Below are 22,241 nucleotides of genomic sequence, written 5' to 3'. Positions count from 1 at the left end.
ATGTCCGTGTGTAACTTAAACCTGTTAATAAATATCTGTTACACTATACCGGTTTCTTCTATGACCCTATCTAAAATGACCCTTTTACAATGGTAATTTACCAGATAAAATTACTTAATAGGGAATACAGAAAAATAACCACTTACCTTTGTGACTTCATCTGCAGAGAGACTAAAAAAGTAGTTCAGCTAAATCTGTTATAATAAATATTTATAATAATGCTAAATCCTGCAATAAGTATTAATATGACAAATTTTGTAAACCTATTTATTTGGATGAAAAATAAACACTTTCAGAAATTTATGGCACTATATTGTGATTAACGGAGGAAAAACACTTTTCAAAATTCAAAATAGTTTTTATTAATCCAATTTATGACATTTTCTTTTAATTCCTGAAAAATAATCTTAGATCCATGTAAAAAAAAATATGTATTCTTATGTACGATATATATAAGAACTCTCATATATAAGAACTCTTGATAAACTGGATCTCTGCCATTGCCTTTCACAGCACCTAAAATAAAAAACACTCACAATTACTATATGTGAATATAATTTATAATTAAATTTAAACAAATGACTATTAGAATGCAAATTAAAGGAAGCATTTAGCCTGGACAAGAATAAGCAAGTGGCGCCATCTGTTGGCGAAACCAGAACTAAAACATAATTTCTCTAAAAGCCGAAGGCAAATTTGGATTGGAATTAGGATCGTTAACTAGAACAGAAAGATTTTTATGAATGTGAAATGCCTCTAGAAAATCCAGTTCTCCAATGGAAGATGTTTTTTGAATAATTTTGGCAGCAGAAAAATTGAAAGTGTGATTTTCGGACCAACAATGTTGAGCAACAGAAGACTTCTGTGTTTCCTTTTTTCTAACATATGCCTCATGTTCTTTGACGCGAAATTTTAAGGCTCTCTTAGTTTGGCCAATGTAAATTAAACCACACTGGCAAGGAATCCTATAAATACCCCAGGAATTCATATCCGGAATGGGGTCCTTGAGTATAGAAGTTGGCATTTTATTGATGGGAGAATAAACAACCCGAAAGTTAAATTTCTGCAAAATAGGTGCAACTTTATAGCTAATTGATGGAAAGAAGGGAATGACAACAGAACTTTTATAATCTCCTAAAATAAGAGTGTGGCTTTTAGTGTGTTCAGATGAGAATTTTTTAACTGCTTGATTAATAATGTTGGGTGAAAAGCCCCTGTCAATAGCTATTGCTTTTAAATAATTTAGTTCTTCATCAAGGGCTAGTTTGGAGGAGCAAACTTGAAGAGCACGGAAAACATAGGAATAAAATGAAGCTAACTTTTGTTTAGTCGGTTCAGTAAAGTTTCAGATTCACAGAAAGAAATGATTAGGCATCTTATCGCTCATAATGTGAAATTCAATAATAAACCTTTGAAACCAAATCTAACTGCGAGAGAAAGAGCTACAATGCGCGAAATTCATTCTAACCCGGATATTATCATTTCAAAGGCCGACAAAGGCGGCCAGATAGTCGTCATGGATAAGAACACTTACATCGATGGTGTCACTAAACTCTTAAACGAAGGACCATATAATCCGATCCCTAAAGATCCTTCACCTTCGGACTTATCCAAAATAAAAATTGCGATCAAATCTTCGCAAATCATTTCAAGCAACTTAAAACATTCGCTTATCCCATCTGTTGCGAATTGTGCCAGATTATATGCTCTTCCCAAAATTGATAAAAGTGGTATTCCTTTCCGCCCTATTGTATCAAATTTAGGTACTGCCTCGTATCCTTTAGCTAAATATTTGATTTCTAGATTTTCCACTCTATTAGACAATAAAATTTACACCATAAAAAATTCAATAGAGTTTGTAAAAAAGGTTAAAAACATTTCTCCTAGTAATTTACTCATGGTTTCTTTTGATGTAAAATCATTATTCACCAATGTCCCAGTGGAGGGTGCATTAAGATGTCTAGAAACCAGATTTCGCGAATTTCATTTCTCTTGCATCGAAATTGATGAGCTAATTTCTCTCACTCAACTCTGTTTGAAACAAACACATTTTGTTTTCCAAAATAAATATTACAAGCAAACTGAGGGATTAGCCATGGGAAGCCCCCTCAGTCCCATCCTGGCTGATATCTACATGCATTATTATGAATCAAAATTGTTTGAAACTTTAAACTTCCCGGCATGGTTCCGCTACGTAGACGATACTTTTACCCTGTTTGAAGGTAATAAAGATGATTTAAATAAAGTTCTTTCAACAATGAATTCTATTGATCCTGCTATTCAGTTCACTTTTGAACTTGAGACTTGCAATTCTCTTCCGTTTCTCGACATTCTGGTCACACGTAACACATCCAACTTCAGTACTACAGTTTACCGTAAACCTTCATCGGTTTGCCTTCCACCACACTTTAAATCATGTCATCCGACTAAACAAAAGTTAGCTTCATTTTATTCCTATGTTTTCCGTGCTCTTCAAGTTTGCTCCTCCAAACTAGCCCTTGATGAAGAACTAAATTATTTAAAAGCAATAGCTATTGACAGGGGCTTTTCACCCAACATTATTAATCAAGCAGTTAAAAAATTCTCATCTGAACACACTAAAAGCCACACTCTTATTTTAGGAGATTATAAAAGTTCTGTTGTCATTCCCTTCTTTCCATCAATTAGCTAAAAAGTTGCACATATTTTGCAGAAATTTAACTTTCGGGTTGTTTATTCTCCCATCAATAAAATGCCAACTTCTATACTCAAGGACCCCATTCCGGATATGAATTCCTGGGGTATTTATAGGATTCCTTGCCAGTGTGGTTTAATTTACATTGGCCAAACTAAGAGAGCCTTAAAATTTCGCGTCAAAGAACATGAGGCATATGTTAGAAAAAAGGAAACACAGAAGTCTTCTGTTGCTCAACATTGTTGGTCCGAAAATCACACTTTCAATTTTTCTGCTGCCAAAATTATTCAAAAAACATCTTCCATTGGAGAACTGGATTTTAGAGAGGCATTTCACATTCATAAAAATCTTTCTGTTCTAGTTAACGATCCTAATTCCAATCCAAATTTGCCTTCGGCTTTTAGAGAAATTATGTTTTAGTTCTGGTTTCGCCAACAGATGGCGCCACTTGCTTATTCTTGTCCAGGCTTTCTTATCTTACCTATCATTATTTCCTATCTTGTTCACTTGCGGTTTTGCAGCTGAAGATGATGGTTCGGTAAAACCATCGAAACTAGTCCTGTGAAAATTTTGTAGGTATAACGCTGATTTTTGTTGTTTGACTTCTGAATTAGTAATTATTTGATTATTCGATTATAGTAAAATAAATATTTGGATGCCTTTTAAAATTTTTTATGTCAGAAACTAAACTCAAACCACCAGCTGAACATATGAGCAGTTTTATCAATCAGCCACTGGTAGGTAACCTGGATACCGAATCAATATATAAAGTTGCCAAGATAAAGAGAGAAACAAAATTATGATAATCACATCTTACCTAATCATAAAACTATTTTAAATTTAAAGTGTAGGCAAGTCCAAAAAGAATGAGAATGAATTTATTTTGTTACACAAAGTAATCTTGCAGGAGCAAAAAAAAAAAAAAAAACTTGTCTCATGAGATTGGCAATAAAAAATAATTAACTGCATCTGGTAACATTTATCTGATAAGTGATTGTTAACTATGTCTGCACAGATTAGATTTTATTCATTTTAAACTTTTGAATTTAACTGCAGAAATCTACCAAAGAAGTATATATTTTATGTTGTAACAGTAGTAAATGAAGATGTGGCTAATCTTTGCTGTATCCCAGGCAGCACGTCTCCAAAAATATACGTATAATTTTGGTGAAATAAGGGTATGGTATTTTTTGCACGTTACTTTTACGAAATTTATACGAATGAAAAAGGCTGAAGTTACTGTTCACTCTTGATCGTTATTTTCCACACGTTATTTTTACGAAAATTATACAAATCCGAATGTACTGATAAAACTACCGCCATGATGGTATATTTTATTCGTCACTTTTACGCATATTATATGAATCCGAATGTTCTGAAAGAAACTACTGCCTTTATGGTATATTTCATTCGCCACTTTTACGGATATTATACGAAGTCTAAAAAGATTGAAAATGAAGTTTATTAATTCAAAATATTTAGTGTATTTCTGGCATTTCACTTTGTTTTCCTTGTCCACGAACATGAAAAAAGGGGCATTCATATATGAGGCTAAAATTTTTCTATAAATTTTAACATGTGAGCTAAATCTTTACGTGCATTTTTACAAAAAATTATATTTTCTTAATTCAAACATCTTCAAAATAACTTATTTATTTTCTTATATCAAATTTGTTATTTTTATTCATATCAACACTTACATTAATTTACACAATTTAATTTCTTTTATGAAAATCCTATTACCCATTTAACTGGAATAAGCTGTATATTAAATTTGTGTACTTACTGAGTTTGGTATAATACTCGCCTTATTTTATTTAGCAAATGTGGGCAATTAAATTGGAATAAGACTAGCAAATCTTTCATGTCGAGGAATAGAATAATAAATACAGCAGAAGATGCTCGAAAACGTTTAATTTCTTGAACAATAGTTTAATGTAGACCAAAGGATCATTAATTATAATCAAAGATATACTAATATTTTTATTTAATAATAATAACTCTACGAAATTGCAAGCTGAATCCTGATATTTTACATATATTTCAGTTCCTTTAATCTTTGTTATAAAAATCATATGAGGCTAATTTTTTTTTTTTTTATTTTGTTTAATGTACGGAAAAAATGATATAGCGATTTTAGTAATTTTTATATGAGGAAAAAATTAATAAATAATGTAAATAAATCATTATATTATATTTTATATTTTTCCTGAGACAGTTAAAGACATTCTTAATATGGAGATCTACAGAATAAGTACAAGGGTCCAGTTAAATGAATTCAAAATTTGCATAGTTAATTTTACGCTAACTTTTAAAAATTAACCGGATTTACGATTATACACTGAGCATGCCCATACACAGACATTTCTATTTTTCGTAGGAAAATTTAATTATTACCTTAATACAGAGATGCTGTGAATATAAATTTATATAATGCAAAAGTAGGTTTATTTCATATGCTAATTTAGAGGCTTTCTTAACATGTTTAACTATAAAGAAAAAAAAAAGCGTTTCAATTCTTGTTCACTGACCAATGGCAAAGCAGACACTTTCTACTTCCGGTTGTGGCGGGATATTTGTGAAGTCAGCACTCAGCAATGGCGGTCGAAAAGAATGGTAAAGTCGTAAAGAATACTGTTTGTTCGTGGATTGACGTTTGTGACTGAATCCATCGAAGTTACTAATTATTTAAAGAAAGTAAGTGAATATTTTATATTTTCAGTGTTTAATACTCGTACTTTCTTCACCTATATAAAATTTTATAAATAACGTCTGTGTAGGAAATGTGATTTTCCATGTGTTGTTCTTTTGTGTACGTGCCTAATGATTCATTTTCAGGATTTGGTACTGTTAAATTTTGCACTAGTCTGTTTCTTACTGTTTGTGTCACTCCTTTTTGTATGTGTCTCACCTTTTTATAGTTATATTATTTTTACTCAAACGTTTTGATATTTATCTTAAAGCATACTGTAATTAAGCAGGAAATAGCTTTTAATGGAAAAAGAAAGGCAATATTAACATGACTAATTGTTCAGAAATCTGTTATGGAAATGTTATCTACCTTATGCCAAAAAATAAAGCATGTAACTTTCATTTATTTATGAAATCCAAAATTTTTTATTTGCTTAGTGTTTTCCCTAAAAATAATTTAATTTCTTGTTTTTGAATTTAGGTTTATAAATTTGCTTTAATATATAATCTTTAACTCAAAGATATTGTGCTATTAAAAAAGGAAATTTTATGCCATAGAAACACAGGTACTTTGTTCCAAATCTGTGTTCATTTTTTTTTTATATACATACTGAATTTTTATGCACTTGTAATTACTGAAATATATCCTTTCATGAATAATAAATAAGTCCTAAGTCCTTTCATGAATGCATTTCTTTTTTGTTTGTTTGATTTTGTTGTTTTAAAAGATCTGCCATAGTTAAAGAAAGAAAATAAAGTAAGAATGCCTTACTTTCAGTTTTGAATAAGTTTATTACTATTTACTGCAGCTTCAAGTTTCTCTAAACATAATTTTCGAAGTCAAAACTTGATAGTTATGTTGATTATTAGACTTGCATGAAAAAATTAGTATTTGATCTAAAATACCTTAAATTATTTGAATTATATTTTACTAAATCAGGTATTTTGATATATCTAGATAGTTAAAAAAATTAAAATTGTAAATGTGCAGAAATGCTTATATAAAACCAAGGAATTGTTTATATTTTTGTTGCTTTTTCCCTTGTAAATTAATTATATATATATTACAGTCTGGGGAGTCAACACCCTGCTGAATTGTAATAAACGAGACGTCCAATCTACTAGACCATCAAAGATGCAGATTTGGATTTTCTATTTCATAGTTATTGAAATCATAATGGTATGTTTGTTTAAATTAGTACTGTTTATGAATGTGATAAAAATAAATTATGATAAGCTAAGAAATGATTTATTTTCTATTAATTATGAACTGTAAATAATGTAACCAATTTTCTTCATAGTATTTACTAAACATATTTTTTTAAAAAAGGGAGGTAGTCTTATTTATACAATTCTTGCAGAGATACCAAGAAATAAAACATTTCAGGAATTTTCACTCAGTATATCTTGATGTGTAAAATGGTGTTGTTCAATGCCATATTACTTTTTCACAGTAAAGTAATTTTATTGATCTAACATCTGCATAAATCTTTTTAACATCTTTTTTAAGAATGATTACAGTTTCTAAGCTAACTTAAAATTTTCAGATTTAGAAAATGTATGTTTTAATTTAGCATTAGTTTTCCGTGGAATAGAAAAGGTTTTCAAAATGTTCAGTTGTTAGAGGGAAATAATATAAATGAGATTGTCCTGATACAGTTTCAGCTGGAAATGAAACTGAATTTTCGGATAGTGAAGATTTCATTTAAGAATTCTAATAAAACTGATTAATGTAAATCCTCTGCATTTAAAAATTCTAATAAAACTGATTAATGTAAATCCTCTGCATTTAAAAATTCTAATAAAACTGATTAATGTAAATCCTCTGCATTTAAGAATTCTAATAAAACTGATTAATGTAAATCCTATGATTCATGTAGGTATTCTTCTGTTATCACGACCAGATTCAGAAATGTGTGTTTATATGCATGCATTTTTAAATGAAGGTGCTCGTGTGTGCATGTGTATATTCTTTATGTATGTATGTGTATATTTTACACATATATGCACATACATGCATATACACATGCTTACATATCTACAGTGGAACCCCAAGATACGAGTTTAATTCGTTCCAGCATTCAACTGGTATAGCGAATTTCTCGTATTTAGAAACAAGCTTCCCCATTGAAAATAATGGAAATTCAGTTAACCCGTTCCACACCCCAAAAAATATCAACATTTTAATATCAAGTCAATTTCCCTAATAAATAACACTGGTAAATAATATAACAATAGTTTAACTTTGTTACCAACATTTTAACTCCTTCTAATTAATCCACACCAACAACAGCTTCTCAACATCTAGGAGTACTTTTATGGTGCTTGGAAGAAACGATAATTCCTTTGGCTACATCAGGTTTCTTAATTTCTTCCTGCTTCTTCAGAATAGTATAGATTTTCAATGTTGAAAGGCCGCAAGTCTTCGCCAATTCCGTCACCATGCTTATGTTTATCTATGATTTCTTTCTTGATATCGACGGCCATGGCCTCCTTATTTTTCTTTGCAGCACTATCTGAGGCAACAATCTTCTTGTGAGGCATCTTGAAATAATTATTTTCACTTTAAATGTCAAAACAATTAACTTACAAGTGCACAAACACGTATATAAAAGAACACTGAGTGATCTGTCGAGGGGTAGTCATCATAATACGTACCTTATTTTTTATTATTTTTAAATTAAATTGAAAGTAATAAACTAGTTTTCAAGAATGGAGTTAAACTAGATTTGCATTCAACTCTGGTTTATTGTGTTAATGATGTTTTGCTGTAACAAATATGAATTTTTTGTTTAAGTATAATAATTTAAAATGGTTTTTCTAGAGAATGAAGTACTGCCACTAAGGTAAAGGTGCTAACTTGCAAGGTAATTTTCTATTCTACATTAACTCAACCTTTATGTCCTGTTACAGATATATTGGCAAAAATAATGAAAACCTGACATTCAAAAAGAAAAATAATAGCGTTGAATGTAGTATATTAGATGGTTAACTGCGGTTTGGCAGCTTATTAATAATCTCACACATATTGAGTACAAATAACTTTGACAATTACCGGTATTTTCAATAGTATAAAATTAGGCAAGAAAGCAGCTTTAGCTTAGCACCGATTTTAAATACAACTCTCTTACCAATATTGGTTTGACGAAGGTAAAATATAATTGAATTTAATAAGTTGGAAATACTGTCTGTCTTTCCATGAGTTAAAAAATAATTTCAAATAAAATTTCTTTTTTCAGTTTTTCATGTTATTTGTTTAATGTTATTGTAATCTGATTTATCATATTTAGTCACATATTCCATCCCTCTGCACTATAGTATATAATTCAAATGACTTATCAGTTTCAGCAATATTTTTTTTACCAGTATACATTTTTACCATAACTCTGTTTCTAAATCATATCCTGAAAAATTAAGGAGTAAAGTACACAAAGAAGGAAAATATGCAAGTAAATAATGGCATTTAGTGTTGTTTATGTGTCTAATATTTGTACTAGATTGTAAAAGTTATAAAATTTTATTAGCTTTTTTAAATTATTCTTTTTTTAAATTGAGATGCTTCTTTGCACCCAAATGGTTAAAGCCCTAGTGTGACTTTGGTACTTTGATCTAACTTCTATTCCTAATAAATAATCCAGCTGCATACAGTTTACTCAATTTCTGCCATGTGTAAGGTAAACAATATTAGCTTTTTTTAAGTATATCTTTTACAACTATTCCATCAGGTAGATTTCTTTCATATTTTGCCTTAATTGAGTCATCCTGCTAATTAAAAATTTATTAAAGTTAATATGTTAAGTTTTTGTGTGTATAATTCATTTTAAGTATGTGCAAGCAAATGCATACATTAACAGTTACGTAGAATTATGTTTTGGGTATCAAATTCAGAAATTTTGGGGCTGTTTTTAGAAGATTTATTAATGATTTATACTATATTAATATTGGTAAAAAAATTCTGTGGCTTTTATATGAGAGTATATATTTTAAAATAGCTGCAAGATATGGTAGAGGTATAAAGCTTCATGTGGATCATAAATTAATATTACGTGGGAATTTTTTATTTATTTAATAAAGAAAATATTCAAGCCACAATTAAAATTTTTTCACTGGATTATTTGCATTGCAGCAAATATTTCCTGCAACAGAAGTGACAATTTTTATTTTGCCAAGACAGGAAATTTAGTTAGTGTAAGCAGTAACTCTATTTTGAGATGTTAAACAGGAAAGCAAATTTTTGAATTTAAATTGATTTTTGAAGGAAGACTTCATTTAGTCTTGCTATCATTCTAAGTGGCTCTTAACTTTTTTATGGTATTTATAATTTTATTGTTATTCGGCTTTCTGTTTGCTTAGAATGCACATGAATGTAGACTTGAAATATTTTATATTGCAAACTGAGATGCCATTGTTATCATAATTAAAGATTTTTGCTCTGATTTTGGAGGAATTTACTGATAATACTTTTGATTGTGTATTGGTTTCTGGTTTATTGAAATGTGTAAAATAGCCTGTTAATGCATATATGTATGTTAATGACATGTATATGTTTATGAAGTATTCTGTTATATGTATATAGTGTTGTGATTAGTTTTCTGCTTACTCTTTATTTAAGAAAAAGTTATCTGTAAGAAAGCGAATATTCTTTACTATATGTAGGAGTAAAATTGAAAAGGCTAATGCAATATAATTAATACAAAATTAAGTTTTTTCTCATGTACTTAAATACTAAAGACTTTCTCAACCTTGCAGTTCTAAACAAATCTTAAGTATTTTTTACTTGAAATTATAGGCATTGTGTAAGGTATATAATGAAGCTTACTGTGTGATAGTATGAAATAAAATTTTTAATTACTGAAATGTAAATTTTTAAATATGAAATACTCAGTGCATTTTATATGCATCTTTTAATACTTCAACTATATTTAAAAACTGAAAACATCTGAAGTGTGAAATTATTACAAATTTTTCTTTTTCTTGTTTAGGAGCTGTTCTCCAAACATTGGGTGACAAAGAATTCACTTTTACAAAAATCGAGCAGGATATTAAAGACAGCGAACTATAAAACAAATATGGCGAAGCTGCATGAAGTCTATGTGGAATTTTATTATTGAAAAAAATATGCTCTTCAGATTTAATGTTAGTTTTTATTGTTTAACAGTAATTGCAGTTTTCGAATACCTGTAAAATAAACCTAATTCTTAAATTAATTTCATGTGTATTTCTTTTGCAAGTATTACAGTTCATACTTCAAACAACTTGAAATTTTATACTTGTTAATTTATGTGGGATACGTTCATAATAATTTTATAATTTAAATAACTCATTGTCATCATATGAGCATAATCTAAAATGCACAGCATTTGACAACAAATTAATAAAAAATTAGCCAACTTCTAATTGCTTTCTTTTGTCCAGTTGCCTCTTTTTAAATCATTTAATACCATAAAGCTATTTGATGAAAAAAAATAATTGGTATGTGCACATCAACATGTACATTTATAATGATGTTATAGAAAAAGTCAAATGAGATAAATATTTAAAAACTTAAATATTCCTAAACAAATTAACTTTTTAAAATTTTATCCGGTATATAAGATAAAATAAAGAACATATTTAGGTAATTTTGAATTTGCATAATTTTATGAACTTATTTATGAAATTAACAGTTACATTGTAAAAGGGAACTTTTTAAAAATACCTCAATAAAGCATTTCTTTTGTATAGGTGAACTTTTAGTACTGATCTAATATATTTATAAGATTTTAAACTGAAAAAGACAACAATAATAGATTACAATACAATGCAAGATTGACTGATAAATGTAAAATTTTTACATATCATAATTATGTGTGTAATTAAAACAGAAGTTACTCGATTAACTTGCATGCAAATTAATATTTTCTTTAACATGTTTGGGATAAACTGAATTTTAATAAATAAATATGTATAGATTTGTGTATTATCTGAAGATATGAATGAAATATTTGTGACATTAAACATTCATCTTCAAGGAAAATAACAAAGTCAACTTGGTAAACTATTGGAAAAGGTAAGTTTTCTACAATTTCCTGGTCTATATTTAACAATTTTAAAATTTAGCACACTCATTCAAATAATCTAAACGTATGATGTTTTCTTTTGTGCTACATTCGTTTACTGAATTTGTTAATTAACTATATTGTACTTTAGATAGAAATTAACGTAGATATTCCCTGTATTTTACGGTACAAAAACTTATATATTTGATAATAATTGACCTAAATCTTCCCTATGTTTTCTTTGCATATACGAATGACTTTGGTAAAAATTTAGTCCGATGTCTTCTCCTCTTTACTGTGTATAAGTGCACATTTTTGGTAAAAAATTTGCATAAATCTCCAATTACCTATTTACTGCATTTTTCGTAAAATGTGCTTATTTTAATCTCTTATTTTTTATATAAATCTATGCAAAAATGTTCTGCATATTATGATTAAAAGATAAAATTAATATCAAATTTTTACATATCCACCTTTTAGTTATGTACAGCAATATGGAATATATATAACTGGAAAATTTAAATGCAAAAAATTTAATTTCTATTCAAAAATTACATAACACAAAAGGCTGAAAATCACTTTTAATATTTCATTTCAAAGTGACTACAAAATATGCAATAAATTTTGTAAACCTGAGTTCTATGTTTTAAATCAATTAATGCTATCGTTCATTTACATGGCATAAGAAAATGTCCTTCAGAAAAGCAAATAATTTATTTAAAGTGTTATTTAGTAAACAACTGTTTGCTACAGTTTTTTACTAAATTTAAATTTATGAAATGAATTTAGTAAACAAAATGCAAATGAACGATGGCATTAATTGATTTAAAACACAGAATTGATGTTTACTAAGTTTATTGCATATTTTGTAGTCACTTTGAAATGAAATATTAAAAGTCATTTTCAGCCTTTAAGTGTTACGTAACTTTTAATAGAAATTTATTTATTTATTTTTATTTTTTTTTATTTTATTTTTTTATTTTTTTTTTTTTTTTTTTTTTTGCATTTACTAGTGCATTTAAATTTTCCAGTTATATATATTCCATATTGCTGTACATAACTAAAAGGCAGATATGTAAGAATTTGATATAAAAATTATTTTACCTTTTAATCATAGCATAAAGAAAGTTTTTGCATAGATTTATATAAAAATATGAGATTAAAATAAGTACATTTTATGAAAAATGCAGTGAAAAGGTAATTGGAGATTTATGCAAATTTTTTACCAAAAAATGTGCATTTATACACAGTAAAGTGGAGAATACATCGGATTAAATTTTTGCCAGTCATTCGCATATGCAAAGAAAACATAGGGAAGATTTAGGTCAATTACTATCAAATATATACATTTTTGTACCGTAAATTACAGGAAATATGTACGTTAATTTCTATCAAATATATACGTTTTTGTACCGTAAAATACGGGGAATATCTACCTTAATTTTTACCTAATATATACGTTTATATACAGTACAAAATCGGGGAAATTTACGTAAATTTTTACTAAATATATACGCATACGTGAAGCAAAAATTTGAGATTTACGTATATGCGATAAATATACGTAAATTTTTACTAAAAATATACGTAAATCCCTGAAATTTACGTATATTATACGTAAAAGTTGCGAATGAACAGTAGTCTCTCGCATAAATATACCTAAATTTTACGTAAAAGTTACGTATAGTATAACGTAAAAATATACGTAAATATTTAGTAATTGCCACTGGACACTTTTTATGATATTTTTACGTTCAACTTGAACGTTTTTTATACGAAAGGCCATTCGTAAATTGCACGTATTTTTCTCGTGCAATTTACGAATGCATGCTGCCCGGGATGGTACACCTTGGTTTCTGTCTGAAAAAAATCACAAACTGGTATTGGTTGTTCATGAAACCTGGAAGCCCATTGTGTCAAATAAGTTTTTTGGTAACCCTAATGTTGATAATGTTAGTGAAAGTATCTTTGGGAGGGAAATTAAGTTTTTGTAAATAAAAAAGGGTTATTTCCGCAAATATTGTCAATGTGTTGTGATAAATTTAGTTTAGGGCTCTTTTCTTGTAATAGTAACTCTTTTGTATAAACCCGGGTTTTTGGTTATTACCATTCTTTTCAATTGCAGTGTTTGGTTTCATGTAAGTGGTATGGTCTTGTATTTTGAACTTGCTATTATTTTGGTGTGGGTACCATCATTTGAGTATGTCTGAGGTGACTAAGAGACGAAAACTTTAATTGAATTGCTTATCTGGAGGATGGAAGAGATGGTGGTGGGAAGCCTAAACGTATGCATTTGAAAAAAAGGTATGTTAAAAAATGATGTTTCATTTATTTATTCGTCTCTGTGTGTTAATTTTTGTTAAAAGATTTGTTGTTTAATGTTTTTATGTTAGGAAATATGTATTTTTTGTAACTTATTCCGCTCTGTTTGTGCATTTTTGGTTGTCTCTGTGTTTCAAGACAGCGGCGAATTTTTTCTGGTTAACATGATAGTTTTAACTTTCTGATTTTCTTAAAGTGAAAATAGATCGATGTGTACATGGACAAAGTTAAGGCAGTGCACAATGCTTAGTTTGTGCAGTTCTCTGTTTTTTTTTTTTTTTTTTTTTTTTTTTAAGCTAAAATAGGTCGATCTGTACATGGACACCCAGTTTGTGTACGTCTTTGACTTCTTATTTTGGTTTTGTGTAGCGCCCATCTTGAAATTGGTGCCGATCTTCCCAGGTGACGATCTTGGTATCAAAAAAGAAACAATTCGCCAAGGGTTACCGTAGAGTAAATTTTTACCAAAGATGTTCTACCATAATCACCATTTCAGTGGTTTAAACACTAGTGGAGCAGTATGAAGATTTGAGTTTTGTTTACACAGCATGATGGTTTAGGCACTCCAGCTATTACGGTGAACAAGATTATAATAAACATAGCCACAACAACTGTCTATAATTATTGATGTATAACACTGCATGAACTAATAGATTTCTTATGTTAGTATATAGAGAATCCTTAATCAAAGTAAAAATGAGAAGACTGTGCATGCATTTCCTTTAATTGAAACATGGGTTTGACGATACAAATCTCAGTCTTACGGGACATGCCACACTATGCAGATAGACAGTAAATAGTGCTCATGCTGTGTTTGTTTCTTAGAGCTATGAAATAAATATACTTCTACATTTTAATTTTTTCTTTTCTTGTTTCACATTTGGATTACCTATCAAAAAGTAAGGAATTTTGATATTATTACAATATCTGAGTTAAAATAACATTCCAAATAACAATTACTGGACATGTTAAGGTAATGAAAATTATAAATTAGGTTAAAAAGTAACCCTTAATGTGGCATATTTTTGAATTAAACTCTATCGACTTTAAAAACAACAAAACATCCCTCTTTATTAGGGAACTTAATAAATTAATTTTAAATACAGAGCTATGTATAAATTCTTCCCTTTCAATGTTATAATAACTGAAACAAAATTACACTGATACAGTCAAAATTCCTAAATGCAAGTACATAAAATTTACTTCAGCAATTTAAAGAGATGAGACACACTGAACACATGAATAAATTTCTATCAAAGAATAATTTATTAAATTTGGCCCGTTCCATAGTAAACTTTAACCATTAGATTACATTATTACACCATGTCATCAATTTGAAAAGCAAGTCATATGCCAGATCTTGATTGTAAAAGAAATACACAGAATAATATATAGATTATTGAAAAATGATCTATACCAGTGTTTATAGATATGATTAAATGTAACAGAAAATTTACTGTCACAACCACATTTTTAAGTGAAATGTATAATTTTAACATTTTATAATATTTTAAGATATGGCATTAAATGCAAAACTATGTGCATGGACATAAGTTAGTAAATTAAAAAAAATAATAATAATTAAAGAATGAATGTCATGAAAAATTTCAAAACAAGCAGAATTTAATTTAGAAGGCTTTTAGACACTTATGATAAATAAATTTGAGACTTCTTCACTCAAAATTAAATTATAATTAACTAAAACCAGTGTGACTGACCTTCCACAAAATCCTTCAGCTGCGATTTTTTCAAGCTTGAAAACCAAATTCTTCTGGTAATAACAGCTTAACCAGTTGAAATCCCTACAGAGAGTTTGATAACACAATAATAGAATTAATAGAATAGAAAAATTAACACAAAATTATTAGAAAAATTAACACAAAATTATAGAACATCATTTAAACTTAACATTATTACAAATTTTGGTGCTTTCTGACTATCTGCAAAGCTGTGAAAATTGGCAAAATGTTTGGTTAGTTTCTGGTTCATATCTACTGCTCTGTTCACAAGTAGTAATTCAAATAAGCACTTTAATTATAGAATGCACACACACAAAAATATATACATTGGGTCAATATTCACATATTTCTCATCCAACGGAATACTATTCGGAAATAAAGATTAAATATAAAGCATGTAAATACATGTGGGTGGTATGCATATTCATAATTTGCTGTTATCGTGTACATACTCTTGCAGTTTTAGAATAAGTTGAAGCTGTGACGGCAGATGATCAGAAAGTATCAGAATTTTTCATGTATAAGAAAAAATTGCCCTGACAATAAACAATGACAATAGTATCTCAATTGTTTAGCACTGACATTTACATAGTGCATTAGAAATATATAGTAATATATGTATAATAAAAGATAATTGCATACTATTAAATCATTTTTTTAAATGACAAACTTATAACAATTCTTTCACATATAATTAAACAGAATTCTTTCACATGAACATCCAAAATCCATTCTTAACTAAAAAATGAATAATAAAAAAAAAATGTAAATTTCTTATGAAGCCCATCATTTCCAAAATGTCCATTTCTGAAAGTTCCCAGCCTTTCTCAGTATATTATTAAATTACTAAACTAAGCATCAATGATTGTCATGTTCGCTAATGTGACAATATCTTTCACACTTCTTTGTTACCACAAGTAACAAGAAAGCTTTGATAAATCTTTAACTGATACATGCTACACTTGTCTAAAATTTGTACAAATAATAAAATTAAATGAGCTTTATAATATACTCAAAGAAATAATTTTGCATGAAAATTTGTATGTTATGTAGCAGAATATTGGCCTGATTAATGATTCAGGAAATAATTCAAATTTCAGCTTGTGTTAAAATAAAAACTATAACCCAAAGATAAGCAAATTTTCTTATGAACAATGCATATTAACAATATTCAATCACTGGCGATCACACAGTACTGATTGCTTCAATAGACATTACTGTAATTGTGTTATTTAAAAGACTATTTTAATTATTTTCTTAATTAAAACATTAGTCTTTTTCTCTTCCTCTTCCTAATACCAAAAGAAAACCCAGATAAGAAATATAAAAATATCAGTAAAAATAAATTATATTACTGAATGACACTACATTAATTACACTTATGCGTATATTATTTCAAAATAAAAGAAGAGGAGGAGGAGAAATTTTATTATTGGCATTTCTAAAATAATATAAACATTAATAATTTAGTACAGTTTGTTATTTCAGGCAAAAAGAATTCCCTTTTCTGGATAGCATTTATATTTCCATCTCACCTTCAATAAAACATTAAGAAAAATGCATATAATTTAAACACTAGCTAAACTTTATTTTATTTAACAGACAGATTATGTCAACTCAAACAAACCTATCAGTAAAATTCGGTAGAAATTTATTCTGAATGTTAGACAACTTGCAATATTCAACAAAAATTATCAATACTTTTATTATAATGACAATACTACAGTAACATGGACATAAAATTAAACTGCATATAACTATAAATTAAGCCTTAAATAATAATGGTGCATTGGTTTCTAAAACAATGGGCTGGATGAAAAAATACATGTATTATGGTAGCTATTCATATTCTTCAGCTTTCCTAATATTCTCATGTTCACTTTACACAACTAAAGTATCTAAAATACAATAAAAATGCAAACAATATTTATGAGAAAATGTTAAAAGCAACAAAATCAATGTTAAGCATTTGATTGAATGACCATATTTTGTCTTCCTGCAAGTCGAATCTTAAAATGATATGCAGTTTGAAAAATGCTTAATCCCTTTATAAAATATTCAAAAAAGATTAAAAAAGGTACTGTTCTGTTATCAGGACCGGGTTCAGAAATGTATTTATGTATGCTTGTATATTTGTAAATGTATGTGTGTGTGTACACATATGCACATACTTACAAACTCAGGTTCATACATTCCCGAATCCGGTCCCGATAACAGAACAGTACCCCCCAAAAAAACTTAAAACTTCCAATTCTCCATATTTTAAAATTGAATTACAAACTAGATTAAGATAATGTTTCAACCATACATATTTTGAACAAAACAATGCAAACTCTTATTTTTATACAATCGTTCAAACTATTTAATATAAATTTATTGCTTCAAACAAATAATAATCTGATCACACATAATATTTTGAAACTGAATGCATAAACTGAACTAAAATGGGTTCAGTCATAAACATTTGGATAGCAGGACAAATCAGATATTTGAAGACAGCCATTGAGATATACACGTAATTCACGACAGAACGGTAACAATTCATAAAGCTGTGATAGCTAACACATTTAACTGTCAAAATAACATAAATCGAAAAGCAAAAAAGTAAACATACAAGTATTGCAAATGAAATTATCTTTCATGCAACAAAAAATATCCATAGAAAAAGTAAACCTCATGGCACAGCCATCTTGGATTTCGTTTCAAATCAGACGCTAGAGCTGGAGCAAACCGCATGTATTCGTTACTGAGTAACGGGTACATCGGTTGACTCGAAGTACCGATTCGGTACTCACAAATCCATTTCGTTACTCGCATCTTTTCGTTACTCGCATCTGTCGTACGATGCGGTTTATTCGAGTACGAATGATGCAGTTATCGTGCGAATACGAATGATGCGGTTGCTGTTCGAATACGAATGATACAGTTGCGTCACAATGCGCTCGTATTTTTCATTGATAATTTTGAATTCTTTTGGGCATCGGGAAAACTCTTGTTTACATTATGTGTTTTAGTTGAAATATTATTTAGTTGATATTTAAAAAGATGAGCAATTTTGATAGCGTGAAGCGTTATTTTGTATTTCTTTTTACATTAAGATTTATAGTGCATATTATGTTTGTAATTTGGAAATTTAGATGATTATTGATTTTTTTTTTTCTTGAGCGTATCATGGTGAGATTTTATTGATTTGAAATATTTATATACTGTACTGAGGTATTGTTTATATAAGAATATGTAGGTTAATATAGGTTCTTTACTTCCTCGTACGAAATAAAAAGGAAGTAAGTATTGTAATCCAGGAAACTTTTGGGTATCATATTTCAACGGAAATATCCATTTTTGACTATTACGGAATCCATGTGAATTATTTTTTTGGGCGACGTCTGTACGTACGAACACAATGAAGGACTCTTTTTTTTTTCCCCTCCAAAAACGGATTGTTAAATGTAATCCCATTTACTCTAAGTTGATACCTGAAAGGGATTTTTTCGTGATGTGTAAGTACCTATGTATGCATTTCGCATAACTCAAAAACGATTAGTTGTAGAACGTTGAAATTTTGTATATGGGACCGTTATAACATCTAAATGTGCACATTCCTTTTTACTGCAATCGGTAATACTACCAAACGTAAATATGTATATATATATATTAAATAAATTATAATTAAATGTAAAGTACATATATATATATGTCCTTATAATTAAATGTGTGGTGTATTTAAATTATGGCAAAGCACACTAGGGCTATCTGCCTAAAGGGAGGGATGCCTTCGTGGAGGACTTTCTGAGGGAAACTGGCTCGTATACACGTTACACATGGGGAAAACCACGAAAACACCCATGCAGCCAGCCCGTTCGCGGGATTCGAACCTCGGACCGAACTACCAGTGTTCAGCGACTTTACCGCTCGGCCGCTGGTGGGCTATAATTAAATGTAAAGTACATATATATATATATATATATATATATATATATATATATATAATAAAATAAAAGCCAAGTAAGGCGAAAATAAAAACCGCAATCGTTGGTTGCAGTCAGGACTTATTTTTTAAAATTAGAAGTGTTGGAGCTCTATGGAAGGCCATCAGTAAAGATGAATAAATAAATAAATAAAATAACTATTACAATAATAAAATAATTAGCAACTAGAATATTAAATTATTATTATTATAATTCAATAAAAATTTAAAGACAAATAAAAATTTAAAAACAAATAAAAATTTAAAGACAAATAAAAATTTAAAGACAAAGAAAATTTAATTAATTTTTAAATTAATGATGAATAACTAAGTAATGAAATAAAATACCAGACATCGTCTTGTTTGGGGGCTGTAGCTGAAATTGCAATTTAAGAACTAAGCCGAGCATTAGCTAAATTTAGGCTTTTGATCAGCATATAATGTACTGTTTACCACAGTATGGATAAAAATTTGGTTATGTAGCCCATTCTTCTAAAACGATGTTTCGTCGCTGCCTTCCACCACCAATTCCCTTTTGTTTTCGGTTTGGGTTTATTTGGTTACGGCAAAGCATACTAGGGCTATTGCCTACGGAGAGGGATGCCTTCGTGGAGGACTTTTTAAAGGAAACTGGCTCATATGCAAATTACACATGCGGAAAACCACGAAAACGCCCGTGCAGCCAGCCGCTAACCGAAAATTGAACCCTGGAGCGAACTATTAGTGTTCAGCGGCTTTACCGCTCGAGCGCTGCTGGGCTCTTTTTTCGTTTCATTCGCTGTTTGAAAAACATGTGTTCACTTTACGGTAAAGCAAGCACCTGTTTACTTCAATTAAAATGGGTTAGACGATATGATTCTTACTACTTTAATCTTAGCTTTTGATTTCTAATATTGATTCAATATTTTCTGTAGACAAAGTATTCTGATTAGAATAATGGATTTCAAACATGTTCAAAAGGTGTGTATTTGAATATAATTAGATTTTTAAAAGATAGGGCCCATTTTATTAGTTTCACATATTTCTAAAGCAATTGAACCATAGTATCGCTGTTTTGAAAGAAAGTAAAATTGTGACAAATGTATAATGAACATTAATATACATGCTTTATTAGAAGTAGTCAGCCTTTTTAAACGTGACCGTCTATGCTTTTAGAATGATTTGGGAGCTCTGCATTTGCTCTGCCATCTTAAAAAAGCGATGTTCAATTATCAAAGTATGTTTACGTTCTCAGGAAATACGGGTCTCTTTCGGAAAGCGACCTCTTAGAAGTCGTCAATAAATGATAGAGTATAATTATTTTCTAATAGATAATAGAATTAATTTATTTTAACGTCAATTTAAAAATGGCTGCTTGTACTAAGAATTAAGAGCAATAAGACTCTAATTTTTCTTTCGCAATTAGCTGTTATGCTAGCTGAATTGTTTTCTGTATAATCTTTATTGTGTACAATTGAAATATTTAGTTACGCATTCAACAAATAAACAACAAATGTAAGACAAATCATTTAAAAAATTAAATTTTGAAACATTAATAATAATTTTTCTGTTATACATAATATTATTAATGAATGATGAATTTATATTATATTATATATAAATCAAACTTTAAACTCCTATTCCTTTATAATAAATTGAAGAAAAGGAAGTGAATTAATTTTTAAAAACAAGACGAAAATTTAAAAAAAAAAAAAAAAAAAAAAAAAAAAAAAATTGTCGTATACCTAGAATCTAAAAATAACGAATACTGAATTTATCGGCTCATATAATAATAAATGCGTATTCATATTGTAACAGAAATTTTGTTAGAAGTCTAGCATATGTATAGTTATTTGTAATCTTTTAAAACTGTCGTAACATGATGCATATTTATCATTATCGTGAACCAAAACAGTATGCTTTACATCCTTACAAATATGCGTGATAGATTTTAATATTTATTTCTGCATATACTTAAGTTTCCCAGAGACATGAAAGCAAGTTAAGCAAATTTTTGTTGCATTAAGCAGACTTAAGTCTTAAGTTCTCTGTTAGCTAGTGTAAAATAATTTCGGATTTTATGAGCCTTCCAGAATTATTAGCAAAATAATGGAAATGTCTTTACAAAGTGTTTTGTAAGCAAACAGCAAATGTACACTGAGCAGTGATCAACTGATATATTTCTTAAATGATTTGGTTTAGTTGATTATGACAAAACACACTGGCACTATATGCCTAAAAAGGAAAAATGCCTTCGTAGAGAACTTTCTAAGGAAAGCCGGCTCGTATGGTTCGTGGTAAGCTGGCTTGTAAGCAGGTACGTGGAAAAAACCACGAAAACGCCCATGAAGCCAGCCCTTTCGCCTGAGATCGAACTCAGGTCGGAAATGCCAGTGTTCAGCGATTTTACCGCTCGAACGCTGGTGGGCCATTTCTTAAATGAATGAAGCTATACTCATAATATTATGAAATAACACCGATTGAAATATTTAGTGCTTCACTATTATCTCTAATAAAGTAACATAAAAATTTTCCTACCTTTTCTAAATTTCTTTTACGTTCTTTATTAATTCGTACTTAACCTATACATGTGCAAATGTGTTTATCGATCATATTGTTAAGTGTAAAAAGCAATTTGACATTTATCATATAGCATTCCTTGTCTCAACAAAGAGTTTTTGGAAAGGGGGTAAATCGGGGAAAATTCACATTTTCGTCATTAGCGGTTCTGATGAAAGAAATGGGGGGAAGCAGCGACCAAAACAACGAATAACGGACAAATAACAAAATCTAATCTTTAATGCAGTCTCCCAGTTTCTGTATTGTATTTG

The 22,241-nt window shown here is 29.0% G+C and overlaps 1 long non-coding RNA gene across 2 annotated transcripts in view; it reads right to left on the bottom strand.

Annotated features, from left to right (window-relative positions):
• Positions 1-343: 343 nt before the first annotated feature.
• Positions 344-22,241, bottom strand: part of LOC146997049 (uncharacterized) — an 82,724-nt gene continuing 60,826 nt past the window's right edge. Inside the window, exons 1-4 of one of the 2 annotated variants that reach the window (XR_015041082.1) lie at positions 18,079-19,063; positions 15,444-15,527; positions 7,622-7,909; positions 344-516 (exon numbers count right to left, since the gene is read on the bottom strand). This is a non-coding gene — a long non-coding RNA (uncharacterized LOC146997049). Of the gene's footprint in view, positions 517-7,621; positions 7,910-15,443; positions 15,528-18,078; positions 19,064-22,241 lie in introns of those variants that run through there. The other variant, XR_015041081.1, reaches the window with a different exon arrangement.

Source organism: Stegodyphus dumicola, chromosome 5 (genome assembly GCF_044657685.1).
Source record: "Stegodyphus dumicola isolate Sdum_Otavi_A_Nest chromosome 5, ASM4465768v1".
Lineage (NCBI taxonomy): Eukaryota > Metazoa > Arthropoda > Arachnida > Araneae > Eresidae > Stegodyphus > Stegodyphus dumicola.
Note: the sequence above shows the minus strand (reverse complement) of the source record. Positions and strands in the feature narration are given on the sequence as shown.